The sequence below is a fragment of the Molossus molossus genome, unplaced genomic scaffold (genome assembly GCF_014108415.1).
Source record: "Molossus molossus isolate mMolMol1 unplaced genomic scaffold, mMolMol1.p scaffold_m16_p_7, whole genome shotgun sequence".
Taxonomy (NCBI): Eukaryota; Metazoa; Chordata; class Mammalia; order Chiroptera; family Molossidae; genus Molossus; species Molossus molossus.
Window position 1 is genome coordinate 964,951 of NW_023425401.1, and position 12,775 is coordinate 977,725.

General features: G+C 61.8%; 1 protein-coding gene across 1 annotated transcript in view; it reads right to left on the minus strand.

Moving 5' to 3' along the window:
- Window positions 1-12,775, minus strand: part of TNS3 (tensin 3) — a 123,826-nt gene that overhangs the window by 85,918 nt on the left and 25,133 nt on the right. Inside the window, exon 3 of the mRNA XM_036247244.1 lies at window positions 9,207-9,244. The gene's annotated coding sequence lies outside the window, so the exon portion shown is untranslated. The remainder of the gene's footprint in view (window positions 1-9,206; window positions 9,245-12,775) is intronic.

Sequence of the window (12,775 nt, forward strand, 5' to 3'; positions counted from 1 at the left end):
TCAGCCTGGGCACCGTCCACACGCTGTCCGGCAGCTCACGTGGACGGGCACCCTCAGCCTGGGCACCGTCCACACGCTGTCCGGCAGCGCACGTGGACGGGCGCCCTCAGCCTGGGCACCGTCCACACGCTGTCCGGCAGCTCACGTGGACGGGCACCCTCAGCCTGGGCACCGTCCACACGCTGTCCGGCAGCGCACGTGGACGGGCACCCTCAGCCTGGGCACCGTCCACACGCTGTCCGGCAGCTCACGTGGACGGGCACCCTCAGCCTGGGCACCGTCCACACGCTGTCCGGCAGCGCACGTGGACGGGCACCCTCAGCCTGGGCACCGTCCACATGCACGGCGGCCACCAGAGCCGGCAGCTTGGGCAGGCGGGCACCTTCGAAGGGGCAGAACCCCGGCGTCACCTTGGTCTTGACAGTTTCTTTTCAGTGTCCCTCATGGGTCAGTCAGCAAGACGTCTACGCGCCCATCACCAAAGGCGGGAAAAGATGCCGGCCTGTTCCTGCCGCCGCTACGACCACAGGTGGTGAACGGCAGGGTGGGGAGGGCAGCTGCCCAGCCCCCGCACTGGCATGCCGAGACGCAGACGTGGCTCGAACACCAGCCGGCTTCCTCGCTTGGCCGTCGTGAGAACCACCACAGACGGGGGCCGAAACGACGGACCCAGTGTCCCCCAGGCTGGAGGGGGCCGTCCCGGATCAGGGTGCCCAGGCCAGCTCCTCCCCGGCCTCTCTCCTGGGCGTGGAGACGCGTCTGCTCCCCGTGCCCTCACCTCCTCTTCTCACCAGGACACCGGCCGCATCAGGCCACCTGGTGACCTCGCTGGACCTCCTAAAGGCCCAGCTCCGCAGACAGCTGCGTCCTCATCCCGGGGGTCAGGAACACCCCCCTCAGGGGTCTGCCGGGGCGGTGAAGACCGAGTGACACAGGGCCCTCCCGCGGGGGCGGGGTCCTCCAGCAGGGCCCAGGGGTGGGGGTGGGGGCGGCTCCGGGCCAGTCAAGGCTGCGGGGGACAGGACGGCTCCCGCCAGGGCGCCCTCACCCCGCACCTCCCCGGCAGAACAACCTACGCAGAGGGATGGCCACAGGAAATGACGTCAGGACCTGACCTTGTCCGTGTCCTTCACCCCCTGTCCCTTCCCTGGGTCAGGCGTCACCGGACCCTCATCAGGGTCACATTCCTCAGGACACGGCCCCCCCCGGAGTAGCCGCCCTGTCTAATCCCGAGAGAGCGCCCCCCCCCAACGCAGTCAGCCCCAGGTCCTGCCACCGAGCAGTGGGCGCAGAGAGGACGTCGCTGCGGTCACCTCGTCTACTTCTCCTGAAAGTCGGCAGGTAGCCAGTGAGGGTCCAGCCGGCGTTTCCAACCGGAGCCCAGACGAGCCCAGGGCGCCAGGCCCCCAGGTCACCTGGCAGGTGGGCTCCTCTCCCCTGCGGCGCCCAGGTCTGTGGGTTCCCAGACAGGAGGACACGGTGCGGCCTGTTCCAGAAAGTGAGCAACGCCCCCCCAGACCCCTCTCTCCACGCGTTTGCTCTGGTCACATGACTTTCCACAGAACACCCCTCCCCCACGGAGGCCGCTGCTCCTGGGACAGAGCAAAGTAAAGCCGGAGCCTGCCGCTGGCCGCCGGCCACTGCGGGTCAGCGTCTGTCACTGAGCCAGGCTCCAGGGCACCCTTCCCTTGGCCTGTTCGTGTTATAAAGTCAAGTCCTGGGCCAGGAGGCCCACGGGCACGACTGGATGGGGGCAAGTGTCCGTGCCCACCCCTGCCCACCTGCCACGCATTCTGGCCGGCGGCGGGCAGGCGGGACTGGGCACCGGGCCTTCCTGAGCTCGCAGACCTGGGCAAGGTGCCGGAGCCCAGCACAGTGCCTCCCAGTCAGCAATGGCCCAGAGCCAACCTCCCCGAGCACCCTGCGCCCCTCTGCTGAGAAAGCCCACCCTCGCTGCCCGCTCCACAGCGCCCGCGTCAAGGTCGGCCAGAAGGCTCCGTGTGCGGGGTGCACTCCAGCGCCCCGAGTCTTCCCCCCAAGTCCCCGCAGCCCCCACCTGTCCCACGATGGTGGGGTGGGCGTCTCTGCAAAGGAGGTGGGGTAGGAACCCCCGTCCGGTCGAGCACCCACCTGTACAGGGGACGGAGCAGGGACATCGCACTCAGACGTGTGAGCTGCTGTGTCTCAGTGACAAGACTTGGAGACGGCGTGGGCCCCACACCCCCAGCTCCTGTAACACCCCCTTCCTGTTACCAAGAGGACAGAAATGACAACGGCTATTGAAGGGGAAACTGCGAATTCCACACAGGGGACCCTGGAGGAGATTTCCCCAGAAACGGCTGTGGACAGTGTCCAACAGCGAGCAGCCTGGCTCCCACCACTGTCCCCCGACGCGGGGAGGGCTGACTAGGGGAGAACGTGAGACCCGCGAACAGCTCACAGCCCCTCCCCAAATCTTCACGGGGAAATGCAGGGCGTGGCCGCAGGCTGCACAGGGCCAGCCGTGTCCACGTGAAGGTCCCTGAACCCCCATCCGTCCGCCCCGATGGAGCTCTCCCACCCACATTCACAGAATCTTCTGGGGGGCACGCCTGCACCCCACCCACCCGAGCAGGACAAGGGTCCCGCCCGCCTGCCCTGAATCGGGGTTCCTGTGTCCCCTCTGCTCTGGCTGGACAGCACTGAGGTGTCCACAGGCCCCCCCCCCCCGGCCCAGCCAACTCCCCCAAAGGCTTTTAGAGTAAAGATGTCTGGCCTTGGCTGGTCTTCTCAGTGGTTAGAGAGTCGGCCACAGACCAAAGAGTCTCGGGTTCAAGTCCGATCAAGGGCATGTACTTCGGTTTCAGTTCTACCCCCTGCCGTGGTCGGGGTCGTACGGGAGGCAACCAGTCGATGTGTCCCTCTCACGTCGATGTTTCTCTCTCTTTCTCTCCCTGTCTCCCACTCTATCTGATGGTAAATGGAAAAATATCCTCTGGTAAGGATTTAAAAAACAAAATAAAATACAGTAAAGTAAAGACATCTGTGAGAGGACCAGAGGTTTCCAATGAAGACTCTGGGACCAGAAGTTCTGATTTCACAGCACATCTCAGCCACTCGGGCAGCTGACTACCGGGAAGACGTCACAGCAGGGCCAGGGGGCCCAGCCAGAGTCCCGGGTGGGGGATCGGGGGGGGCTCTGCTGAGCACAGTAGGGTCTCGGGGCTCTGGGAGTTTCTGGAGGATTAGGAGGGAACAGGCAGAAATGCACAAGAACGAGCTATTTGGGGGCGCCCCGAGGTGGGGGCACCCGAGCTGTTCCCCTGTGTGAAGGAGTCGGGGGGCGGCCGTCCCTGACTCCCACTCACAGGAGACCCCTTCACTTCGCACAGGACGGCCCCCAGGGACTAAGTGCTCAGCTAACTGTAGTGGGGGGGGTGATGCACACCGCAGCCCCCAGAAGCGGCCCCCCAAAACAAAACCAGGAACCTGCCGAGCCGTGTGCTGTCCGTGACCACAGGGCGCATGCGAGAGGCAGGAAGCCGCCCACACAGACCTCGGCGAAGTGCCCCGGATACACCAGCGGCCACAAGAGGTGGGCACGTAGCCACTGCCCACGCTCAGGGCTGCCCTCCGACCCAGGTGGCACAACTGTCCCCAAACTCACCCGCTCTCGGGGGCTGCACGAGGCAGCAGGTGTCTGGAGGTTGGCAGGAAGGGGTCCAAGCGACCGCCCTGGGGACGAGGCCTGCAGAGGCCCCCCGCCCACCAGCGTGTCCTCCCAGACTGCACGTGGGACGTGGAAGACACTGGAGGGAAGGGGCAGTGCAGAGGTGACCTGGCTGGAGCTGGAGTGCACCCCCAAACCAACAGGAAGCTTCCTGCCATCTGCCCTGCAGAGAACGGAACAAGGACCTGTCTGGTGACACCAGGGAGAAACCACTGCAGGTCTGGGAAGCACAGAGACCCCCAGGAACGCGGTGCCGTTACTGCTGTTCTGCAGAGGAGGAAGCTGAGACCCACGGTCTTGCCACTGCTGTGGGGCCAGAGGTCAGACCCAGATGTCGCTTCCTCTCTTCGGGGCGTCCACAGCGGTGGGGCTGCTTCAGCCTGTCCCGGCCCGTGCATGTTCCACAGAGCTGGGCGCGGACCCCAAGTCAGGGCGAGGTGCTGACGGCGATGGCGCTCGATGGACGTTCGGGCGTCAAGTGTTCAGTGGGGTTCAGAGGACCTTCAGTGGGGACATGCTTCTCCAGTGGCCGTCTTCCAGTCCAACAGAGCTCCAAGGCCCACCTCAGCATCCCCGTTCAGGACCCGGACGATGGTGGGTTTAGAGACATTGATTCCTGCACAAAGCCCCTGTCTAAGGGGGACACCCGCTCCCCGTGCAAAGGGCTGGCTTCTGCTGGTGGGAATTCACATGTGGGGCCGTGGCCCAAACTCCAAGACTCAAATAACGGGTCCTGGTGGGAAATCGGCCACCAGGGTGCGTGGACTTCTCGCGAGGTAACGTGTAAAGGGACTGCTGCTCGTTGGACAGCCCGCCAGGAAAGGAGTCTTAGGGGAAAATGAACAGACGTGCCCCCAAGAAAAGTAAAACTTAAAAACGTCAGCGGCTCCTCTGACTCACAAAAATCAAAAACGGGCCACGGAAACGGCCAAGACGTCCCTCGGGAAGGGAGCGGGTCAGCCGCGGTCCATCCAGACAACGGGACGCTGTGCAGAGCTAAGAAGAAATGAGCGATCGGCCGTGAAGAGACGGGAGAAACCGTAAATGCACAGTCAGCGACCGGAACAGCCGGAACAGTCACACGCTGCCTGGTTCCAGCTCTGTCACGGTGGAAACGGTGGCTGGGATGGGGGGGGGCAAGGGGCACAGGGGATTTTCCGGCAGAGAAAATACGGTGTGACACCCTCCTGTGGACGGACATGTCATTCCCTGTTGCGAGGCCCATAAAATATGGCACTGAGCAGAATATAAATCTCAGGTGTTAGTTAGCAACAATGTATCAGTACTGGCCCAGGATAACAGGAATGTAAATCACAGGTGTTAGTTAGCAACAATGTATCAGTACTGGCCCAGCAATGTGACAAACACGCCCACAGTGCTAATGCTGGGAGAGGCCATGAGGGTGGTGGAAGGGACTTCCCTCTGCAGGACTCCGAGGCCCAGCCTCCCTGCAGCAGGACAGCACCTCTTCCAGGGGGTGAAGGACAGGACAGCCAGGTGTTGAGCACGTGCTTGGTCACCCCGTGACGGAGCTGCCACTCCGGAGCGGTGTCACCGCTGGCCCTGGGCTAGGCTCTCAGCTCATCCCGGAACCAGCAGTGTTTCAGCAGAGACTGTCCTGCTGCCGTGGGCGGGGGGGACAAGGACCACAGACTCCCACCAGCCCTGCGCTCACAGGGCCAGCGGTTTTCTAAGGAACACGTCCTGGCCCTTCCTTTAAACGGACAAACCGGGTCATTTGTCCCCAGGAAAGATGTGGGTCCCTGGATAAAGGCCACCACCGACATCTCACGGGGAGGTGAAGGGGCCTCTCCGTGCTGAACGCTGGGTGTGGACAGTCATTCCTTCCTGGTCCCTCTGACAGCACAAAGCAGCAGGAGATCTGAGCTGGCTGGGGCAGGGGAGGGGGGCGCCTGGGGATGGGGGCTTCAGGGCAGCTCCTCCTCCTCTTCCTCTGCAGGTGGACACCCGGAGCACCTACTGCCAGGGCCGGGACATCCACACTCACATTATCACAGGGGAGCTGTGAGCAGCACACTGTCCCTCCCCGTGTCGCAGGGAGGGCTGGGTCTCAGAAGACGTCTGTCTACTAGGAAAGTAAGTGGACGGAGGGACCTGAGCCGTGGGCAGGGGCGGGCGGGTCTGTGGATCCTCAGGGCACCCTCCCCAGGGAGCAGGGTGGGCCCAACCCCCGAGGTGAAGGGCAGTGACACGAGTAGGGTCTCCAGAGCAGGGCCCCAGGCGCCCACAGGCGCACCTCGGCTCCAGGTCAACATGAGACGAAAACAGGAACCTCGTGGACAGAACACTGACCTCGGAGCCCAGAACCCCCAAAGCTGGGACAGTGGGGTGTCATTTCAGTCCCCATGTGTCCTCGCGGGCTTCATTTCTCCTACCTCCGTTTTCTCTTGCCAACGAGTCCCCAGCGTCCAGGGAGACACCAAGACACCCACCCTGCTGCGGGCCCGGGGGACAAGCACACGTCCCGTGGGAAGCAGAGGACCTAGACCCCAGCTCTCGGCCGACTCACAAGAAATACTGGATTTCCCTGACCCTGGACGTCGTCCCGTAACTAAGAGCGACGGCAAGCCGCTCCACGGATCGCAGGTGTCACTCACCCAGGTCACGCGTGAAGAAGCTGAGGGCTGGCCTTGCTCCAGCAGCTAAGTCCTCACCAGGGTCACACCCCGCTTTCTGCCTCTGTGTGTTCCCGACGGCACAGCCTCGCCTGAGGGGACATCCTGCCCGGCGTCCAGCAGGAGTGAGCTCGGTCCACACGCTAGCGTCCCGCCCGTGGTTGGTTTCCTACCTGGCCGCCAGCCCAGGGCCGGACCCGTTTCTGCTCTCTACCTCCTTCGTCCCACGGAAGGGCGACCCGGCCCTGGTCTGGAGCCTCTGACCGTGGCGCTGGTGCCACAGGGCAATGACAACAGCGTGTCCCCAGTGCTGACGCGCTCTGGGGAGCTGGCTCACCCTTGGCCGAGCTTTCCTCCGGTGTTCCCACCAGGCCTGTGGACCATCAGAGGACACCCGAGGCACCCAGCAGCCCAAGTCAGCAGGGGCTGGACCCCATCAGACAGGGGCCAGGGCCTGTGTTCTCGATCGAAGCTTCACCATCTCCCGAGAAATCCAACGTGCCTGCGTGTAGGGAGCCTGCCCGGGCAGTGACCACGGACCCAACTGTCTGGAGAGTCACGTCTCAGCCCCCGGAGGGCCCTCCTGCGCCCCCTGCTCGTCTCCAGGGCCGGCTGAGAATCTATGGCCCTCTGTTCCCCCAGAGATGGCGTTAGAATTTTGGAATAAGAAGGGGCTTTGTTATTGCTGGTGGTGTTCTCTCTTGCCATTCAAAGCTGCGTTATCGAAAAAAATGAATACGGACACATTCCCCCACCGTGATCTAATAAGAGTAAAAGCTTATCTGCCTCTCAGCAAACTGCCAGTTTCTGCAGCTAGAAACGCCATAATCAGCGATAGTTAAGACTTTTGGAATATTCTTTGAAGCAAAGAATTCAATCCCCTAAGTAGTTGGCTGGGCTGTCTTTAAGAAATGGAGCCAACAGCAGCGGCTCAGGTCTGCAGCTGCAGGTCAGGGTGGCCGGCCAGCAATAGTGTCACAGGTATGTACACCCACCCATGCACACGCACTCATGCACACTCACACATGCACACCCCCACACAAGGACACTCACAAATGCACACCCACACGTGCACTGGTGTGTATGCTCAAACATGCACACTTGTGTATACACACTCGCACTCGCACACGCACACCCACACATGCAGCAATGTGTGCACTCACACATGCATGCGCAGGAATGACACAGGACCCTCTGGGGGTGGCTCCTCCTCAGCCCCCACCCCCGTGGTGATGAGTCACCAGCTGTGCTGGACAAACTCCCTATGAAGAAGACCCTCAGAGGTCGGAGGGGCTCGTTTAAATCTTCACAGGCACTGGGGAAACCCTCATTGAAATCCGAAGCAGTCCCCAAGGTGGCCTTTACCCACGCGCCCCGTGCAGGAACCTGTGCTCCCACACGAGCCTCCGGTGACAGTGCAGAGCTCACACCAGAAGGGCGTCCACGCAGGCGCAGCCGACCCGAACCAGGCCCAGCTGGACATCAGCCTGCCCATGCGTATGTATGAGCAGGAACCTCCTGGCCTCCCCGGAGCCGGCCAGCCTTCCCCAGAGCAAGACCAGAAGTGAGACCGCGAGCGACCGCAGGCAGGCCCAAGGCCCCACCACAGACGCCTGTGCTCAGAGCAGCTCCAGACGCAAACCATGTGACATCTCAGACGGGGACGCGTTTGGAGAGGACAGAAGGGGCTATGGCTCGGGCTGAGTAGCAGCACAACAGAGGGGCACACTGTGCTACTTTACATGTGTCCCGGATTCCCCACAACGAACATTAAAAAGAAAAGTCACTTCATTTCTTTCCTGAAAGAAAAACATAGGGCTGGACTCACTAGTCGTTCTTCCAACTTTGTGCATGTGAACATGTACATGTGTGTGTGCATTGGACACGTGCGTGTACATTTGTGTGTGTGTGCAAGGAGTGTGAACTGTGTGTGCATGCCTGCATGTATCCGTGTGTGCATGCACATGTATTTGTGCATGTCTCCGTGTGTGCGTGTGTGTCGTGGGGAGGGTGAAGGACACCAGGTCCCGGGGCCTCCTGTGCAGGGTACACCCTGCGAAGTCAGGTCCCGGACCATGAGGCCACCTCCTGCACACATTCCTCCCACTCGGCTGAGGACCACGGGAATTCCCAGAAACAGCAGCAACAAACCCAAGACACTCCGAACCCCACCTCCCCGGACCTCCAGCGTGGGCAGCTGGCGGGACATCTGATGGGCCCCAGAAAGGAGGGCCCCGCTTCCGGTAACTCTGTGTGTGGAAAGTGTGGGAGGTGCAGACACAGTGACCAGGGTGAAAACCAGGGCCCCATCCAGGGGTGCCAGCAGCTCCCACAGTCGTTCATTCCCAAGCCACCTCATTTCCTCCGAGTCAGAGTCCCCCCCCGCCAGGAATCCTGGGGGGACACCGGCCACGCAACCCTCCAGGGGACACGCAAAGACAGGACCGCCACCCCGATTCAGGCCCCGACTCCCGGGACGGTCTGGAAGCCCAAGCAATCTGAACAACTACCCTGAAACGAAGCCAGCCAGCTCCTCCCCCAGGCCGGGGGTGGGCCGAGACCCTTCCCCAGCCCTCTCTGCCGGCAGGGAGGAAGGGATCGTGTGTTAGGGAGAACGGGCTTGACGTGGCCAAGACAACATCAGCCGATTCTCATCTGAAACCAGATTCTCAGGCGGTATTTTCTATAACTCAGAACATGGGTCTCATAGCTGCTCGGTTTCTTCTTGAGGTGAAACGTATCCCCGATCAGAAAGCACCTACAGCCTTTCTGGAGTTTCCCCCTGTGGCCGAGGTCCAGCCCCCGCCCCCGGGGTATCACTTGCGGCAGGCCCACGGCGGGGGCCCGGGGCGCCCGCTTACCTTGGCTTCACATTGTCTGTGGCAGGGGTACTTGCAGGCTGCAAGAGAAGAGACAGGGGTGTGCTCAGAGGTCTCGGGAGTGGACCGTCCCACCTGCGTGTGCAGGGACCCACCCGAGCTGGCGCGTCAGACGGCCCTGGGGATTCTGGGCAGTCACAGGGGGTCCCGGGCGCGGGCGCCACACCAGAACCCTGAAGCTCAGCGGGGGGACCCCAGCAGTGAGCACCCCTGTCTGCCTGGAGACCACAGCTTCTCCCAGAAGAAGGAGAAACTTGAAAATGTCCCGGAGCATCGGGACCGGGCCTTCACTTCGCGAGAAAGTCGCACATTTGAGTGACACACTCCGGCCCCTTCCAGACACTGAGCACTGACGGACGAAGTCACATGCAAATCTCCGCGGGGACCCTTCCCCGAGCCACCGTGCGAACTCGGAGGGGCATGTGTCGCCTCAGACACCCCGACAACGCAGATTTCCAGCCGCACTGATGCGATGTCACAGCCTCCAGCGGCAGCAGCTGTGCCCCCACCCGTCTCCAGGCAGAGGCACTGGGCAAGGGGGCAAATGACCCCACAGCCCCCCGCGGGCTCCATGTGGACGCCAGGAGGGCAGCCCTCAACGCCCAGGCGAGCCCCTGGGGCAGGGACCTGGGCACGGGCTGCGGCTTCCCGGCCCTCCAGCTGGGCTGCCCTGGGCAGGGCCAGCGACCGCTCTGGGCCTGTTTTCTCCCCCAGGGTCACTGAGATGCCACAAGGAAACCATTCAAAGGAGCTGCTCTGAAACGACAGGAAGCGTGTGGGGTCCTAGGAGGACGAGGCCTCGGAGGCCAAAGCACGAGCCCCAGATCTGGTCAGGCAGCGCCCATCATGCCCGGCCTTCCCCGAGCTGGGCGCAGAGATGCCGGCTTCGCACAGGCCCAGGTAACGGGGTTCCTGGACCTCGGGCAGGGAATGCCCGGGTCGTCTTCACGGACCTGTCCTCTGAATCGTCTGTCTGTGCCCCTGAGGTTTGCGAATTGATGACTCTACATCTCATGAGCACACCCCACCAAGGCGTCCGGAGCCTCTGACCAAGACGGGTGTGGCCGAGGGAAGGGCTTCGCACCAAAGCTGCGGACGGAAAGCAGCGGACCCTCGCTCTCTGGGCGGTCTGCGGTTGGAAGCCCGTGACCAGCAGGGCCGTGCGGGGTCCCTGACCTCCACTGGGCACAAAGCAGTCCCCAGGAAGCAGGGAGGCCACAGAAGCGCCAGAACTACCCCCCCAAACCCTGCACCCCAAACCACACAGGCCCAGAAGGACAATGTGCACACGGATCCTGACCGCCAGCCTGTGTCCCCCACTCTCCTCCAAACCAACACCGGCTAGGACTCGGGGCTTCCTCCCAGCCTCCCTGAGGATAACGGACAGACAGAACTGCGTGTGTTCAAGTGCAGCGTGATCCTCTGACACACGTACACACTTCAATCAAGTGAACGATCAAGTGAACAAACACCTCCCCCACCTCCCCGGGAGGGACCGACAGCCTCCCCCATGAGCATCGGCTTCGACTGACCCGTCCGGTCTGAGCAGCACAGAGGGTGGAGGGAGAAAGACCGTCTCTGGCCGACTGTGTTTGAGCTGGAATATTTCTCCTGTGTGTGGACCTGGACTGGGACCACCCCGTGGTTCTCCTGGGCCCAGCTTGCCCACGGCAGGTCGTGGGCCGGCTCAGCCTCCGGCACCACACACGCGGACTCCGGAGAGTGAATCTCTCTCTCGGTGCCTCCCCCACCGGGAGCACCTGCCCGACACAGCGCTGAGCAGACTAAGCCCAGAGCAGCCGGAGGACCCGGCCGCCCTACGACGTCACGGAAGCACGAGGAACTCACACCACAGGGCTGCTCCTCACGCGTGATGACCAGCGGGACCAGCTGTCTGCCACGGAAGAAAGCCACCGCCCACGCAACGGAGAAATCATACACCCACAAATACAGCGGTGGGGCGAGGAAAACCCACGGCTCCCACAGACCGATACGTGGTGACGATGACGCTACATCAGGAGAAAGAAAACTGCATACGACGCACACAAACCACCTCAGTAAACACCGACCCACAACGGGCCGGACACGCAACGGGCACCCACGTGTGAGACGGGAGAGGCGTCTGCACAGCTGGGGCCACGCCGGGAAAACGGCTCCCTCGCGAAACACAGCAGAAATAGCAGGAATTCCAAAGGAATCACCCGTGAAATTGGGTCAGAATGGGAAAAGCAGAACGAGCATTAGACTAAACGAGAAGCGTCTTCATGACCGTGGAGGAGGGAGGATGTTCTTAAATGAGGAACAAGCCCGGCCAGCGTGGCTCAGTGGATGGAGCCCTGTCCCGTGGACTGAGAGGTCCCAGTTCGATTCCCAGTCAGGCCACCTGCCGGGGTTGTGGGCTCGATCCCCAGTAGGGGGCGTGCAGGAGGCGGCCGACCAATGTTTCTCTCTCACATCGATGTTTCCATCTCTCTCTCCCAAAAAAAATCAATAAAGCCAGGCTGGTGTGGCTCAGTGGTTGAGCATCGACCCTGCACCAAGAGGTCGCCGGTTTGAGTCCCGGTCAGGGCACATGCCCAGGTTGTGGGCTCCATCCCCACTGGGGGGCGTGCAGGAGGCGGCCAACTGATATTCTCTCTCATCGATGTTTCTATCTCTCTCTCCCTCTCCCTTCCTCTGTCTCTCAGGTCAATAAAGAAAAAAAAATTTTAATCAATGAAAACATATTTTACAAAAAGAAAGAAACAAAACAGAAACTAAATGAAAGGCTGGGCGGAGCCAGGCCTTCAAACTTCCACCCAAACCCCTGGGCACACCGGTCGAGACGGCAGCCATGGGCATGTCTGGGTGGAGCACGCCGGGTGCGGAGATGCCGGGTCAAAGCCCCCATCACGGCACAGATCTGCTCCTCACAACCCATCAAAAGTTTAAAATGTATAACACAATGAATTCTTAGAAACCAAAAAGGAAAAACTCTGACATTTTATTTTATTTATTTATTATTTTTTGCATTTATCTTCAGACGGAGTGGGAGGTGGAGAGAAGGGAAGACAGAGAGAGACACATCGACTGGTCGCCACCCACACGACCCCAAACGGGGCCGGGGACACACTGCAACCGAGGTACGTGCCCTTAGCGGGAACCGAACCCGGGACTCTCTGGTCCGCGGGCCGACACTAACCACTGAGCCAAACTGGCCAGGGCTCCTGTGACGTTTTACTGAGAAAGGGTTCGAAGGCTCGGTTACTAAGCAAACACCACAGTCGGCTTCTCTGTATCTTTATGGAAGCTCACCCTCCCTATAAACCAGGCGGATGAACAGAGGGACCAGGGAGCGGCCACCGGCACCCATCACCTTGCAGAAACGAAGAGCCGAGCAGGTGGGGGAGTTCAACCGGACGGTCCAGGCCGGGTGGCGAAGGTCACCTCCCTCCGGGGCCTGTGCCTCCCCCGCCTCCTGCACCCCACAGCTGAGGGGGCGCCCGGACTCGGAGGCTCCGCGGTCACGGGCAGGAATCCCGGCGCCCCCAGCAGCAGCGACGCCCGTGGCG